Source organism: Fukomys damarensis, unplaced genomic scaffold (assembly GCF_012274545.1).
Source record: "Fukomys damarensis isolate Sample0158 unplaced genomic scaffold, DMR_v1.0_HiC HiC_scaffold_5, whole genome shotgun sequence".
In the NCBI taxonomy this organism is placed as follows: domain Eukaryota; kingdom Metazoa; phylum Chordata; class Mammalia; order Rodentia; family Bathyergidae; genus Fukomys; species Fukomys damarensis.
In genome coordinates, this window is record NW_022900917.1 from 71,020,359 (window position 1) to 71,032,705 (window position 12,347).

The 12,347-nt window shown below is 43.0% G+C and overlaps 1 long non-coding RNA gene across 1 annotated transcript in view; it reads left to right on the top strand.

Annotated features, from left to right (window-relative positions):
* Positions 1-9,957, top strand: part of LOC117285023 — a 91,464-nt gene extending 81,507 nt beyond the window's left edge. The window contains exon 4 of the long non-coding RNA XR_004516029.1: positions 9,856-9,957. This is a non-coding gene — a long non-coding RNA (uncharacterized LOC117285023). The remainder of the gene's footprint in view (positions 1-9,855) is intronic.
* Positions 9,958-12,347: the final 2,390 nt, after the last annotated feature.

A 12,347-nucleotide genomic window follows, 5' to 3' on the forward strand; every position in this document is an offset into this window, starting at 1 on the left:
GTGTCACATTTCTCATTGCATTTCACTGAGCTAATTTTAATATCCGTTTTGGCCTGAATCAGTTATTTCTCTGTTGTTTGCCAAAAAATGAGTTTCTTTGTCCATCACTACCTCTGCATTTGTCAGTTAGAATTCTACTGCAAGGAAGACTTTTCCTTTCTTTTCCATTAGAAAACATTCATTATTTTCATCAGTGCGGATGCCTGGATTCCTACTGTTTTGGTTATGATGTGACTATACTTGTTTTGTTGCTTAGCTTTTATAAAATGCGGCCACTATTGTACCCCTCAAGTTTGGTTCCATTGTCTGGATTTTGACATTTCTCCATCACTTTTTGAATTCTGCCCTGTGCTTTGTCCAAGTCTCACCATCGACCAAGTCTATTCCAGCCCTGGAGTCAGCCGTGGCGTCTGTGGTACACATGTATTACCTGGATTTAATGAGGAAAAGGTATCAGATAAACCTGAACTGAGGAATATGGCACCAAATACCTTGTTAGAAGACAAGTAAGGACTTTAGGAACATTCTAGATTTACAAAGACTAGTTCCACAACACGTGACTCTGGATTGCATTCTGGAAAAAGACATTATTGATGAAAGTTGAATGCATCTCATGACTAAGCAGTAGTATTCCACTAAAGTTAATTTCCTGATAGCACAAGACATTTATACTGTGGTAATATAAAAGACCAACATTTGAGGATTCACAAAGCTGTATAGGAATTCTGTGGGGTTTTTTGAACTCTTAATTTGTAAGTGCAAGGTTGTCTCAAGATGGAAACTAAAAGAAAAAGTTAAACAATTAAATGTCACAAATGTATATTTGCCAAGTGCAAATGTTATCTGTCATCTGTTAATTGGGACATGTCGCAGTACTGTTTGTGTAGCACTGGCCCATTTCTTTAAAAACAAGACAAGAATATAGACAGATGCGTATTTATCCACACGCAAGGAGACATTCTGAGAAAGGTTTGTGTTTCCTGTTAGCAGACATTTCTGGGAAATGTGATTGGAAGGTGTGAGGTACTGAGAGCTGTTACATTTTGGTATGTTGTGGTGGAAATCACTGGTGGGTGGGGTGTGTGGGTGCGCTCTGTCTGCTGTGTGAGGGAGCTCCAGTGCCCCTCACCCAGTTCCTGCCGGCTTGCCTCTCTCTCCACGTCCTGCTGGGGGACTCAGATTTCAGTCTGTTAACCATTCTCCCACGTCCAGCTCCATGCAGGCCTGACTTGCAGACACAGAGTGGCCCACAGACTACAAGCTCATCTTACCTTTACCTAGGGAAGCCGGCGACTGCCCACCTGGGGAGGCCGAGGAAGAGCTTCCTTCCCAACTGCGCACATTTCCGTCTCCCCACGGAAGCATAAATTAGAAAGGGGCAGTGACAGACGTCATACTCACGAGTAGAGCTTGGTGCCTCCACCCAGTTAAGGAGTGAGATGTTCCGGGTCCCCCAGGAGTCTGTAGTGGCCATGGGCTTGTAGTTCATGTGAAACTCCTTCATTCCACAGACAGGTTTGCATCTGGGGCAGGTACTCCTTGCCTGGAGATGGGAAGGAGAAACTCCTGAGTGAGCACTCACTATGTGTCCTGGCTGATGCGGTGTTGAGTCACTGTCACCCCTGCCATGAGATGATCTACTTATGGTTTGTCAGTGCAGGAACCAAAGCAGGGAGGCAGGTTCTGAAGCCCTTCCTTAACCTCTTAGGGCTTGCTTTCTGTCATGGCTTCTGCCACTTCACCCCCGCCCCCCAAATCTTGGGGCTCCTAGATGGTAGCTTCAGTCTTCAGTTCCTTCTGTGGTGACTGCAGGGGCAGAACCCTGAGCAGTGACTGTGATGGTAGCAGTATCAGTAAACATGGAGTCTGTGGGTGTCTTCAATAGCCTGGTGGTCAGTGTTGCATTTTTGTGCCTCTCTGTCATTCCTGAGGTTGGAGAGCTCCTGTGGACAGGACTGGCCAGGAACCAGAAGTGTAATGGGGTGCTAACATGCTCTTTTCATTCCACTGTTCTTTTAGAGACTTAAGCCCTAGCTTAATTTTCGAAAGCTTTGAGCACTGACCAACTGTTTCTCCTGCAGAATTATGTATTCCTGGACATTATGAACATGCGGTTGAACCACCGTTGACACTCATCACCCTTGTATCAGCCCCATCATTAAGCTAATCATGAATTACCCAGATTACACGGCTCACAGCATATAACATATTAGGCATCTGTTTTAATTTTTTAGCAGAAACAGTTTTGGGGTCCAAAGGTAAGGAAAAAAGTAGGATAGGAAATAACATCTCAGTAAAAATAGCCATCTTCCAATAACTGTGTTAAAGGAAATGATAATGTCTAATGTGATGAGACATTGTTTTGGCTACAGTCAAAAAAGCATCACATAACAATGTATCTTTGTTTTGAAAATGATGTTTGAGTAACTATTGCTGTGAACATTTTTGTTAATTTATATTATACTAAGATTCTCCTGTTTGAGACAGGGTCTCGCGATGTAGTTCTGGCTGTCCCTGAACTCACTATATAGTCCAAGCTGGCCTCAAACTCACAGTGATCTTCCTGCTTTGACATCCACCCTCCTCTTTATCTAAAGTTCTCTGTAATTCTGAAGGCAATTCCCCCTTTTCCGGGGAGTTCAGAAACTGCTCACTTGCATCACCAGAGTAAAGTCAAAGTCACTGTGGACTGTGAATCCATTTCCCATAGTTTCATTCTTATATCCACTGCTTCTTCTCCTCAGTGGAGGATAAGCATTTGGCCCTAGTCTTCTGAACTTCTTCAAAAGGCTGTCAGCAAGGTTTTCACAGTCCCTTTGTCAGTTTTCACTAAGCAGTTGATTGTCAGATCCAGCCTCACAAACCCATTCTTCTCTTGCACCTTGAAGATTATCTATGTTTTTCATCCTCTTTGTGTGACCCTGGGTGTGGCCTGGGCTTTCTCCCTGACTCCCTCGGCCCAGGACCCGGTGCTGCCCCTCCTTGGGAATCATCCAGGCTGCCTCCCCACTGAGATCCTGGGGGCCTCCTGCTGGCTCCGCAGGAGTTAGCTTTGTTTTTGAAAATATTTGCTCCATAGAGGGGCTTATTCTATACGTCTTACATAAAACACTGGTACCATCATAGAAAAAATGGTTAATAGTCCCTTTTCACCCTCTCTTTCCAGCCACCCCTGTTAAATGGCCTGTAGAGGAAGCATACATTAAACTAAACTCTATTTGGTCAGAAGATATTAAAGACATCTAGATGTTACAAGTATACCTTGAACCGGAACTCTATTGAGTTTTCAAAACTGAGTCTTTAAAAATAAGTGTACAAAAAATAAGCGTACAACATGATACTCTGAGAAATTCATTGAAGAATCTCCTACCACTGGGTAAATCCAGTAAAAGCAGTGGTTGTGTGAATAGTGTATTCTCATGCGAGTGTGTGCCATTTAAACATAAGCAGGCAAGTGACTATACTGTCCCGGTCTTTGGTGCCTGAGAAGGGCATACTGCATTGTCTCTAGGATGGAATGCTAATGCTGTTTGAATTTGAGTGTCTTCTGCTGGGCATTTTAACCCCAATCTTTTTCTTTTTTTTTTTTTTTTTTTTTATTTGCTAGGTGATTCTGATGCAGGAAGAGTTGGAAAGCAGCTGGTCCCAGCGGTACACACCTGTAATCCCAGCACTCTGGTAGGCTGAGGCAGGAGGATTACATGTTCAACCCCAGTCTGCACCACTTAAGAGAGAGACCCTGCCGCATTTTTTTTTTTTTTTTTGATAGGATTCTGACATAGGTAACATTTCAGTAGGAATCATAGCTCAACAGACATGATTTCAGAAAAGTCGGCTGATAGATCAGGATTTCCACGACTGTACAGCAGGAATCTTTTGCGAAGTGTTGAGTAAACTGAGAAGAACCCCCAAACAGAAGTCAGTTTTGCTGAGCGGGGCCCTAGCAACTGCTTTTCATCATTCCAGGACAAGCTTCACCAGACTTGTTCCCCACTTCGAACCATGGCTGCCTCGGATTCCTGCCTCCAGGGCAGTGGCTTTTACTGTGGAGCAGTTGTCCTAGTGGCCATGGGAGTCCAGTTTTGGGAAGTACTTCTGCCTCCCGTTGGAGCTCCATGGTGCTTTGGTCTTACAAGCCATAAAAAAATCTCCGAATCTGCTCTCACCTTCCCTGAATGCTGAGGCTGCATTCTCAGGGCCTCTCCTAACACTGGCTGCATGGTGGCCAGCTGTGTAGCCATCAGCTTCAGTTTTAAAGATTTAATCTGCCCTAAGACCTGGGACTTCAGTGGTGAGTTATTTGAGAAGCCCAGGCTGGTCTCTTCTTCCCTCCGTGACAGCAGTGTCATAAGTGGCCTTGACTGCTCTGGCTCCAGGACCACGGATGGCTCTCCCAAGCTATGGGTGGGTGGGCCTTTGGCAGCAGAAAGGCAAGTGGCTGCCTCCAGCAGGTACTGGTCAGTCTCCTGTGATGATTCGGGCAGACATGGGAGGAGCCCTGCTTCTCACTTGTTTTATAAGCTGTTCTCATCTCACATCTGCCCTGGGCCAGGCATTGTGTTCAGTGTGAAGGGTGGGGAGATCTAGCAGGACCATTTGCTTAACAGTTCACTCCTGTGGGATGAGTCCAGTTCTGGCAGGGTTGCTGCCTCTGCCTGCTGTGTTCCCTGTAACATGGCACTTGGTCCAGAGAAGACGGCTTCCCTGCACCTCTCTCTGCTTTTATTTCATCTCCTCATCTAAAATGGAGATAATTGCATTAGTTTCCTTGTAAGGCTGTTATGAGCATTAGCTCAGGACTTGGCTAGTTAGGGCTCTATATTTACTTACCTGTCAGCCCTAAGCATTTAGCTATAGTCATTACCTTGGGGTTAGGAAATGTGATTCTTTCATTTCTGAATTACAAGCATCATTCATTCATTCATTCACTGAGCCAATCCATTTTAAGCAGTGCCTCGTGAGACTTAAATGCTAGAGTTCCAAGGATGGACAGACCTTTGCAGAAGTCTTTACAGCCTTCTGGAAAATGTGGCCATGCAGCTGAAGGTAGATTTAGACTGTCACAGCTGCTGTGGTACGAGGCCCGGTGAGGAATGGGAATGCAAGTCTTCATGGCTTTGGACACATAGATGCCTTCTGCAGAGGTGGCCGCGTCTCTCACTGCCTCCTGGCTTTTTGATGTGAGGTGCTGTGTCTCTCAGTTTCGGGGTCTCTGCCTGACATAGCAGATCACAATGAGACGCAGAGTAGCTCTTCTCCAGGAATTTGTCCTTTTCTCCAAACAAGAGGTTAGCCAGTTATTGTGGAGCTCTCAGTCAATGCTCATGTCCCAGAATCCTCTGAGACAATTACTGCTCATTAGAGCTGTCCTGGAAGGTCATCATTTTGTGACATCCTGACACTCTCACTATTGCTAAAAGGTGACTAATTTTGAGCCAGGAAGTGAAGGGTTCTGAAATGTCCCTGTCTGCACATCTGGCCTCCCTGTCAAATCAAATAGTTATTTCTGATAAGTTCTTAGGCTTTTGTGAAAAAACCTAACCATGTCTGGCCGTTGGTGGTGCTGATAATGAACTGAACAAAGAAGGCACAGAGGAGGAGGTGGGAGGCCGGGGGGAGGATGGCTTTGTGGCCCATTTCAGAGCAATGGGAAGTGATACTCACCACCATATGTCCACCGAGAATGGAGTTAAGAAGTGGGCTCTACTGACCAGGAGCTGGGAACTCGGAGAGGGCAGCTAGCAACAGATGCAACTTGGCCATTGCTAGAGCACTTTGGCTGACCCCTCTTTGGGACACCCTGAGCACTTAGGCTCGTAGTGTGGTGGCAGCGGGTATGTTGGGAAGGTCAGAGACTTGAGGGGCTTCCCTGCTGTTCTGCTTCCCTGGGACCTTGATGTCCATCCTGCTTGCAGAGGTCAAGAAAAGACCTGCCCATTTCTTTTAGAAACATTTGTTTTGACTTACATGTACATGAGAACATGAAAAGGGTACCTATTCACAGGTAGCGTGTTCTGTTTGGTATGTGTATGTGTGTTCTGTGATGTTGGAGTTGGAGTAAGCATAGCCATCTCCTGCTTGTCATTGCTTTACATTGCAAACATTCAAAATCTTGTCTTTTACCTTTCAAACACACAGGGCATTGTGATTGTCTGTAGTTACCACGCTGTGTGGCAGTGCTCCAGAACTTCTCACACTTAGGTAACTAACATGGTATGTACCAACCAGCCTCTCCCTCTTCCTCCTTGCGCCTACCCTCCCCAGCCTCTAGCAGTAAGCACTTGACTCTTACCTTCTGTAACACTGCCCTTTTTAGCTGAGTGTGATCAAGTAGTATTTGTCTGTTCCTGGCATATTTTACTTTATGTAACCTTTATTTCTCTCCGTCATGTTGCAAGTGACAGTATTGTCTTGTTTTTAATGGCTGAATAGTATTCCACTGCTGCATTTTATTTGTCTATTCCTCATTCAGTGGCCACTTAGGTTGTTTCCTTTTCTTAGCTACTGGGGACAGTGCTGCAGCAGACACGAGAGTGCAGTGTCTCTCCAGTGTCTGGTCCATTTCCCCTGGAAATTTTCCCAGTATTGGGATTGCTGGGTCATATGGTGGTTCTGTTTTTAACTGGTTTTGGAGAAGCCTCAGTCTTTTTTCTATATGGCTATGTTTTCTTCTAACAGTTTGATAGTTCCATATTTTAAACTTAAGTCTTAACTCCATTTTGTATTGATTTTGTAACTGGTGAGATATAGGGATCCAGTTGCATTGTTCTTCATGTTGCTATACAATTTTCCGAGCACTATTTGTTGAAAAAACTGTCTTTTTCCAGTGTAATCTTAGCACCTTGGTAAAAAATCAGTTGACTGTAAATGGATGGTTAGTTCTACATTTTCTGCTCTGTTCTGTTGGTCTGTGTGGGTGCTTTTATGTTCATACCATGCTATTTTGATTAAGATAGCTTTGCAGTATATTTTGAAGTTATGTAGCATAATACCCCATGCTTGTTCTTTCTGCTTGATATAGGTTTGGCTATTCAGGTGATTCTGTTTTGTTTTGCTTCCGTACAAATTTTAGTATTGTTTTTGCAAGCTCTGTGAAGAACGTCCTTGATATATGCAGAGGGGTTATAGTGGATCTGTAAATTGCTTCGGGTAGTGTGGACATTTCAACAACATTGACTCTTCCATCACACACATGGGCTACCTTTCCATTTTACTGGTAGATTTTACATCACTAATACTCTTCTCCATTGTGCAGGCTGGCTGCCCTCTCATTCTGAAGAGTCTTTTGCTGTGCTGTAACATTTTAGTTTGATGCAATCCCATTTGTCTATTTTTGAGTTTCTTTCATCAATGTGTTATCATTTTTATTGTAGAGATCTTTCACAATTTTGTTTAAATTTATATAGAAATATTTTTGTAGCTGTTGTGAATGAGGTTGATTTTAAAATTCTATTTCAGACAATTTGTCTGAAAAACCTACTTTTTAATGTTGATTTTTGTATCCTGAAGCTACTGAATTTATTAGTTCTAATTATTTTTGTTATTGTTTGTTTGTTTGTTTTTTTGGTACCAGGGATTGAACTCAGGTCCTTGTGCTTGCAAGGCAGGCCACCGAACCGCTGAGCTAAATCCCTGGCCCTTGTTCTAATTATTTTTAAGTGGAGTGTTTGAAGGATTTTCTATGTATAATCATGTCATATGCAAACAATGACAATTTGACTTTTCCCTTTCTAATCTGGATGCCATTTCTTTGTTTTCCTTTTTTGTTTTTGTTTCTGTGGCTTGTGTTTTTGTGGCGGTGCTGGGGATTGAACTCAGAGCCTTCCACATGTTAGCATGTTAAGTGTGCACTCTACCACTGAACTGAACTTCATCTCCAGCTCTAGATGATCTTTATTCTTTTCTCTTGTGACAACTCTCAATAATACATTGAAAAAAACGCTGAAAGTTGAATACTTGTCTTTTTACCAATCTTAGAGAGAAAGCCTTCAGCTTTTCCCCATTCAGTATTAAATTGGTTGTTGATTTATTATATGTGGCCCTTATTATGCATGGTGCTGACTTACACTCCTGTGCCTAATTTGTTTAAAGTCTTTATCATGAAAAGATGTTAGATTGTATCAAATGCCTTTTGTCCATCTCCTGAGATGACAATATGGTTTTTGTCCTTCATTCTGCTAATGTGATTATCATATTTATTGAAACTTTCTTGCATGCCTAAGATGAATCCCACTTGGTCATGTTGAATAATCTTTTTAATGTGCTGTTGCACTCCCTTTGCTAGTATTTTGTTGACTACTTTTGCATCTGTGTTCATTAAGATACTGGCCTTTCTTTGTTGTGTCTGTGTCTGTTTTTGTATCAAGGTGATTCTAGCCTCGCAGAATGGATTTGGAAGTATTCTTTCCTCTTCAAATTTCCAGAATAATTTAAGAAGAATTGATACGGTTTAAATGGTATAATTCATTGGTATAACTCAGTAGTGAAGCTGTCTGGTCCTGTGCTTTTTCTTGATAGGAGACTTTTTGTTATGAATTCAGTCTTGTTGTTGATTTTTCATCTACTCATGGTTTCTGTTTCTTCTTAATTTAGTCTTGGTAAGGTGTATATGTGAAGGATTTTTTCCCCAATTTTTTCTGGGTTATAAACCTGTCAGTAGTAGTTGTTCATACACCTTCTAAATGATTTGCCTGGGAAGTGGTTTCTAGTTCCTTCACGGGCCAGGAATACTCCCTTAAAGCGCTTAGGACAGGATAGCAGCCATTCTTGGCCATAAAGTTTGCTTTTGTGCTGTATAACAAGTGAGGGTGGGGTATAAATGTACCCTAGGGCATGTTCCATGAACTGGCCTTTTTTTTTTTTTTTTTAAATTTTATTGAGTTTATTGGTACATTTTAGGGATACAGTACAGTTACATTCATTGTTGGGATCATGTACCTTTACATGGCAAGTCTTGATTCTCATTTTTTCCCCTTACCTCTGCCCTCCCTTCACCCCCTCCTCCCCTCCCCATCTACAAACACTTTATTTTCATCTTTTCATTCTCTCACATTTTTTTCTTTTCCCTTTTTGTTCTTCCCCTACGTATCACACCTTCCCTACACCTTTAGCGCCTGTCTTCAAATTTCTAAATATCAGTAATCTTATTAGAATCTTATGCATTGTTGCAGAATATTCACACCAGGGAAACTATTTGGTATTTACACATGTGTGACTTATTTATTTCACTTAGGAGTATATCTTCAATATGTATCCATTTTCCTATGAATGAATCTATTCTCTCGCTCTTTATGGCTGAGTAATATTCCATTTTATAGAAAAACTAAAAGAATCATATCACAGAGAAATATGTGCACCCATGTTTATAGCGGCACAGTTTCTAATTGCTAAATCTTGGAAACAACCTATTTGCCCATCCGTTGGAAACTGGATAAAGAAGTTGTGGTTTTTCTATAAAATGGCCTTTCATTATTTGTACATTTTTTTCTTACACTCTTTGCTTTTTTTTTGAGACAGGGTCTCACTGTGTAGTTCAGACTGCTCTGGAACTCACTGTGTAGCCCAGGCTGGTCTTGAACTCACAGAGATCCTCCTGCCTCAGCCTCCCGAGTGCTGGGATTACAGGTGTGTGCACCATCATGCCCGGCCTACACTCTTTCCTAATATAGCTTCACATTACAAGGTTATTAACTTTTTGTGTCTGTATATTTTTCTTTACAAGCTAATTTGTAAACCGATTGATGCCATGTTTGACGGTTTGGAATGGAATTAGTGAGATAGCCTTCCTTACTGGGCATGTCATCGTGCTTTCCAAAACTTGTTGATTAATGACAACTTTTTGATGTCTCCTTCCAGGTTGTATGGCTGCTTGTCTTCTCTGAAAATGTTTCTCCCAAGAACCTAGTGGAATCTACAGGAGGGCTGTGGTTCAGTGTATGAGAAGGGGCTTTTGGTAATGAGTTCAGGTATAGTGAAAATCTTCTGAAGAATAAATAAAAGGGCCTCTCCTTTGGAAGTTTCCCCAAATAATAATAGCATTTGCACTGCTATCTAGGGGCCAAGAGCCAGGTGGTGATTTGCTTTCGCTTGCTGACTCCCATTCTCTGGAAGAGGTTCCTGAGGCAATGGTGAACAAGTGCTTCAGAGGCTGAGCAGTGGACACTGGGTGGGGAGAGCAGAGCTGTGGCCTGCCTGGCACTCTCTCAGGCAGTGCAGTTCATGAAGGAGGGACATGCTTTCTTCCCAACGCTCTTGTGGGTGTTGTAGGCCCAGATAAGAACAAGTCACAGTCTGTGTCGCCAAGGAACTCACCGTTTGTCCAGCGCTGGGTGATAGGATAGATTACAAAAGCACAAACAGTTGCTTCTCAGTATTTCCCATAGTTAGGTCATATAGTTGCTGCAAACACTGAATTAATCAATGTGAAATCATTGCCTCAGGAGAAATAATAGAGTTCCGTTCCCTTGAATCTCTGGCCACAACATTTCTGTTAACCTGTCAGTGTTTAACCTTGTTTTATGTGTGTGTCTTTTTAAAGAAACCTGCCTTAATGTGTATTGTTGACTCTGGAACATTGAACTCATGGCCAGGGGCAATATAATTTAGACCTGAGCAAAGCTTCTCTCACTTGTGTTTTCGCTGGAAGGCACAGCACAGCCTTCTTGTGTTTTAGGAGTCCTAGACTGCACTTCCACAACACTTGGGAACTATATAAGGTAGCATGCTCCCTAACAAAAGACCAAAAAACTAGTGTTTCCGTCTTGGTTACTTTTTTGTTCCTGGGACAAAATGCAGGACACCTACAAGTTAAGGAAGGAAAGGTTTATTAGCTCACAGCTTTAGAGGTTGCCGTGCATAGTCGGCTGGCTCCAAGGCAGGGCAGCATGGCAGAGGGACAGGCAGAGGAGAAACAGTTCATGACAGAGCCGGCAGAAGAAGCAGCCTACCTGCCTCCCATTTTTCCCTTTATATTCTTTCCAGGCTACTGACCTGTTGGTTTGTGCCACCCATACCTGTGTTGGACTTTCTGTCATCCACACCCAGAACTGTGCTAATCCAATCTGTGGACTAATTCAGTACCACACACCCTTCATCCCAGTATCACACACCCTAGGTCCAGCCACCTCTGAAAAGCCCCACCTATGAGTGCAGGAGGCTTTTGGCAGACATCTAGATATAAACCATAACAGTTACTGAATAGACCATGGAAGGAATCCTTATTTAAAGTGTAAGTCCCCAAACAATAAACACTGTCATCTTGCTTGCTTAACTTCAACTAGGAATATGCACGTTGATGACTCATAATTTTCACCACTCTTCAAATGAACACAGATGACTTTGAAATCACCACGACTTTTTTTATCTGAGGGTTACACATCACTTTTCACCAGCAGGGAGATTTGCACATAGCAAGTCCACAAATCAGAAGGGCAGACTGTATGTCACGATCAAGTATCAGCAGAACTGTCACACTTGTCCACGGAGACGCCACTAAAGCAGGTGGTGCCTTTAAGTGAGGCTCGGCCTGTCTTCTCTGCAAGGAGACAGAGCATGAGTATCTAGACTTTGCCAACCACACAGTGTCTATGGCAGCTACTCAACCCCGTCACTGTAGAGCAGAAGTAGCCACAGAAGATGCGTAACGAATGTGCACAGCTCCACACCAGTAAAACTTTAATATTTGCACACTGAAATTTGAATTTCACATACTTTTCCCATGTCACAAAATACAATTCATCTTTTGATTTTTCCCCAAATATAATATAGTTACTTAGCGTATTATCTGTGTGCTTAGCTCACAGGCCAGACAGGAGCATATGGTGACCAGATTTGGACTGAAGGCCACAGCCTGCCAGCTCTAGCCTTTGACACTGTAAGATAGGGATGCTTACTGATCAGAAAGATCTAAATAATTCTGAAAAAGAAATGGATGGAATCCAAAATTCACCTGAAATCCCACGGGATTTTCACAAACGGCGCATAAGTAACCCCACATTGGTGCACGTGGCCACAGGGCGCCATTCCTGTGGTCCTGTAGTTAATCACAGTAAGTCCGGGACTTAAAGATGAGTTCTGTTCTGGGAGAACAGTCAGAGGTTGGATTCAATGTTATGGCAGTTTCATGTGTAAGTCCCACAGGATGAGTCTTACACACCTGGCATAATTGCACAGTGTACATTGCTTTGCACTTCCCAGCTTTCCCCTCCACCTCACCCTGCTTTTCCTCTTGCTCTGGGATACCCTGGGCTCTGACTGAGCGCTGTGCCACTGCACTTTTGCACACACTGTGCAGTAGGCACAGAGCAGCACAACAGCACAAGGGAGACAGTGTCTGGCAGGCACACAAG